We start from the raw sequence: 5060 nt of genomic DNA on the forward strand, positions 1-5060 counted from the left end.
TTCAGTGTATGAATATTTTATTCCACCTCTAAACTGTCTCTCCAATAATTAGATATTGGCAAAAGTTCAAAAGAGTTACTTAGAATACACTTTTTTTTAGGATACAAATTGAAATACCTTGTATTTTTCTATTTTGGTTAGAGATCTAAGCTAATGTGACTTTAAATACTGTGTATAGCCTAGGTAAGCGGCACACACACAGCCATTTAGTGGACACACACTATGAACCACAAGCACGAGCCTACCGTAGTGCAGATTTAATGTGACATTAAGCACACGGTAAAATTCTGCTCATTTCAGAGAAATCACACGCTTGATATCCATCGAATATGATTTTCACCGGCTGTTTTTGTGGTCCAAATCTTAGGCCCAATGCCCAGGTCCTTCCTCAGGCCTGGATTGCCTCTTGGAGCTCCATGTGTGCAGAAGGGGGGCTTTCCCCATGCATTTCTCCCCCTTTTCGCAGCTGGGGGGGAGGGGCAGTACCGTCCGCATCTGTGGCGTGATATCCTGTCCCTGGCGCCGCGTGGGCGCCCCTCTGTGGGTGCTCGGCGTGCATGGGGGCTCCGTGGGGCAGGAGGGAGCGAGGACGGGGCCGGGGCTGCTCTCTGCCACGCGCCCCCCTCCTCTGCACCTGGATTCCCTCCTCCCTGCCGAAAGCCCCCGGCTCCCCTCCACGCCTGCTACGGAGCAGCAGCTGCAGGGAGGCTCGGCCAATGGCAGCGCAGCCCTAGCGGGAGCCCGCTGCCAGGGGGAGGGGGCGGCGGAGTCGTGCAGGATGCTGCTGGGTCCGCGCAGAAGGAGGGTTCCGCCAGCCCCCGGGAGCCTGCCCCCCGAACCGGACCCGATATCCGCGAGGGCAGCCTGGCAGATTTCTGCCCGCCTTAGGTCCCTCCGGCCGCGCTCTCTGTGGGTGGGAGAGGGGCCCTGGGTGTTCCCTCGGGCTGCACCCCCCAAGACAATAGCAGTTTGGCCGGGTCGGTAATTAGTAAGGAGCTCGGGATTTGGGTGCTAGCGATAGTGTTTATTCTAGCGCTCCCCCCGTGCTGTGCTCACGGGAGCCTGGGGCGGGACACACACACACACCGCGCGAGCCAGTTGCAATAACACCACCAACACAGCAGCAATAATAAACGACCGAGTAAAAGCGACCAGAGTGTATCACAACAAGCCTTCACCAACGCTGTGCCCCGAGTCACTAAAATGATTAATACGGAAGCCAGACAAACTGCTGTTGGTCAATGAAGCACTTCTGCAAATGCAGTGAATAGAAAGGAAAGCAGGGGGAGGCTTTGCGGGAAAATGGGGGGTAGCAGACAACAGGGAAGGGGTGAAAAGTATTTGTGTAGGGGGGATTATGGCAGAGACCAGCGGGTGGGGACAGAACATTTATGGGGTGACCCCGAGTTACTCTAGGAAAAGCTGAAGTCGGGCAGAATGAGAAATCAATGTAAAGCAATATAACACAAACCGACCAGCTGTCCACAGAACTTTGCTTTCTGAACCATCAATGTGTCTTCATTAAAGTCTCCCCACCATCAAGTATGTGTATGCACGGCTAGATAAAACAGCTGGCATTGGTGTATGTTATTCCACAATATACAGACAGTTGAGAGAGTATCGTGCCTTCAGTATTGTGTAATTCTTGTTTCTGTTCAACGTTTCAGCAGCTCTGCTCAAATCTTCAGCCGTTTTAATAAATTACCAGGGCAGAGAGATAAATAACATGATGGTGGAATTTAAATAAATGTATCTTTGCTATGGATAAGGTCACTTCGCGAGCATCAAGTCTTTCTTACAAACACTATCAAACACTACTAGTAGGTATATTGATATCACAACCTGTCTTCTAAATTGAATTTGAATAACATTAATTCATTTAAGAAACAGATGTTTTTCTATGTTCATTAGTAAATTGTTAAGATGAGCCTTTTTCATGCTTGATCATGGGAAGCTATATTGATCAATAAATACATTTCGCTTCGCTCTTAGATAGGTTCTACTCCCTCCCCCGCAAACATTTTCCAGATTTCTCTCCCCTCCCCCCAACACACCCTTCATTTTAATTAGCTGGTGGGCAGATGGGTTGGGGTGCTTTTGTGAACGGAAGCAGTGCATTAATTTGAATGCACAAACCTTTATAAAATTAGTTTTACTAAGTGTTACTTACATGCCTATTTGTACAGTTGTGCAAATAAAAGGCATTTGAAATATCTTTTCTCTGTGTATGTTACACATACACATAAGGACAATTATGCTACACTGGCTAAATATGTTTCAATATTTTTCTACAGGAATATTTATTCAACACAATGTTAGTACAATGTACTAACTGGGGGAGGATTTGCAGTCAATAGGTAAATAATAATAGACATATATAAAATGTATTATATGACTTACTTTAGAAAACAAGACGTTTTATGGTTTCATTTTCCTTCTCCTTGCAGTCAGTTTTATAAAACCTTAGCTCCTAAGTTATTGCTACTACTCTGTCTTTCTATAAATATAGGCATATGTGCATACATTCACATTTCAAAAGTTTTTGTGGTTGTGTGCAAACGTTCATGCCTAGATAGCATAAGAAAATAATGTACATATCCGAACATGCACACACATATATAGTTAAATCTCTATTCCCATACCAGGCTTTTGCCAAATGCAGTTAATTTAATGCCACAGTGCTTGATATTTTTCGGAAAATAATGTTCAACAGCAACAAGAATAACGTGTATTCAAATTATTATTAAAATAATAATAATACCACTATTTTGGTAGGAATTATTATGAATAAAACATTATTAGCTATAATTGCTTGGTGCTGTAGTGAAATATGTTTATACTGACTGCTTGTCTGCACATGACGTGTGGCTGCCAATTTTTCAAAATGGTTTGTTGAAATCTAAAAGATCTAGAAGGGAGAAAACTGTCAGAAAATTGCTGTAGCTATATTTTAAAGATTTTGACTGCACTCCTATTTAAATGGATTTTTCAGTTTTGGGGGTTTTTTAAATACATTTTTGTTAACATCTAACCCAGCTAGGGCCATGTCAGAGGGAGAGTTGCAAGTCTAAAACTATAGCACGATGGCATGGCTTTTGAGAAAACTATGCTTCCATTTAAAATAGACAAATCGAAAAGAGATCTGTGAAGTACAAGTTTACCATGGAAGCAAGCAATTTTTAGTATGCATTCTGTTATCTAAGTAGATCATACCAGACTTTGCAGAATCTGGTCTCGAAAACAGCCGTATTTACACCCAGTGAAAAGCTTATTTGAATCAGGTCACGGGCAAAATATGGTAAAGGTGCCAACTCCTAATTGATACGTTTAGGTGAAGCTTCGAACGTAATTACTTTTAACATTCATTTATGCAAAACACTTTACACGGTCAGTTGAAGGCTGATGAGTTAGTGCTAAAGCAGGGAAGAAAACGGGCCTGAAAATCGCTGTAGCTACGGTATAAAACGTGTAGAGGGGATTGAAGCGTATTCTAGGAGAGCTTAACAAAGCAAAGTGCTGCTGCTGTTGGGGGATTGTCCAGACCGGTTTCAAATGCTCCTGCAGAGACGTTTGAAGCTGAAAGTGAACTTGCCTATCGACCCTCTTATTTCTCCTTGGCATCTTCTCTTCTTGTTCCCCCTCCCCTCGGATTATTTACGCACATATTTTAAATATTGTAAAATTCTGCCGCCTTGGTAGAGCGTCAAACTCCGTAGCTGAGCATTTGAACTTCGATAATAAATAATAATCCCTTTTGCAACTGGATTCCCCCCCTCCCCAGAGCTTCGGTTCTAGCGCACCTGATTCAGTTGTAAGAGGCCAGCCACAAGACTGACTTAAACGCAGCGTTTCCTGAAGCAACGGTCCCAATTACTCATGCTCATTAATCTATTAATGACTATTACTACGACACGTTTGAAAAGGGATTTGCTCGTCCCCTATTTCAGACTGAAGAGGTAACTCCCCCCCCCCCCCCGCAGCCACGATCAGCGCTTGCTGCAGGGAATTTAAGGAGCTGGAAGCTCGAGGGTCACCGAAAAGCAGCTGAAGTGGCCCCTCGTGCCTGGGGGGCACAAGCAGCTGGGGGGGGGGTCAGGCGAGCCTAGGGTGGTGGTGAGGACACCTTGGAAGATGGGGAGCGGGAGGTCCAGGGAGGGGATCTGGTGACCCGGCTCCCGGGAGAAACTGGGGGGACGCGGGCCTTCAGGGAGCTGGGGATGAGCCGGGGTCCCGGAGGGAAGATGCGGAGAGTGGGGGGAAGAGGGGCAGGACGGGAGTCGGCCCAGCCCGGTTCCTGGCCTTGCTCTGCAGCAAGGAGTGTGCGGTGAAGTCCTGGCCCGGGAGAAAGTGGGGATCCGGGCCGGCGCTGCCCGTGCACCTGCTCTCCCCAAGCAGAGGGTTGTTGCAGGACGAGAAATAATTATTGAACGGAGCAGGCAGCAGCGACTGTCACTGCCACTGGGGGGGCGGCGGCGGCTGCTGCTGCTGCTGCTGCCAGGTGGCTGAGCTCTCCCCTGCTGGGCTGGGGGCCCCTGGCTCTGGAATACAGAGGCGGCTGCTCCGCCCCCGGCTCTGTTGAAACCCCCCCCTCACCTGTGCAAAATGCAAGCTCTTGCCTGGGGAAGTGGAGAGGCAAAAAAGATGATAGCGTCCCTGGGTGGGCTCGAACCACCAACCTTTCGGTTAACAGCCGAACGCGCTAACCGATTGCGCCACAGAGACCTCTATAAAAACTGACTTCCCAGCAAGGCTGATAGCGATGAATTCTCTGACACCAACCTCAGGAAAGCAGACTAGTTTTGGAAGTCACTAGGATTCTCTCTAGCTTTTAGCATCTGTCTTACTTCTCTACAAGCTATTTTATCTTGGTTTCTACAAACTAGCTTATACTGAAATTAAATAAACACAATATTTGACTGTTAAATCCAGCCACATGAAATTACTTGGTAGAGAGGAAGGGAGGGTATTATAGGTTTTCTTTTTGTTCAAAATCTATAAGAGTTGGGTCATTTCTAAGATCTCCTTTTTAGGCAACGTTCTTTTGCTGGCAAATAAAGTCA

At 46.5% G+C, this 5060-nt stretch overlaps 1 non-coding gene across 1 annotated transcript; it reads right to left on the reverse strand.

Annotated features, from left to right (window-relative positions):
- Positions 1–4648: 4648 nt before the first annotated feature.
- On the reverse strand, positions 4649–4722 carry TRNAN-GUU (transfer RNA asparagine (anticodon GUU)). The gene has a single exon. It is a non-coding gene; the product is annotated as a tRNA-Asn (tRNA).
- Positions 4723–5060: the final 338 nt, after the last annotated feature.

This window comes from Emydura macquarii, unplaced genomic scaffold (assembly GCF_026122565.2).
Source record: "Emydura macquarii macquarii isolate MOO-44397 ecotype Brisbane River unplaced genomic scaffold, CSIRO-AGI_Emac_v2 contig_2422, whole genome shotgun sequence".
In the NCBI taxonomy this organism is placed as follows: Eukaryota; Metazoa; Chordata; order Testudines; family Chelidae; genus Emydura; species Emydura macquarii.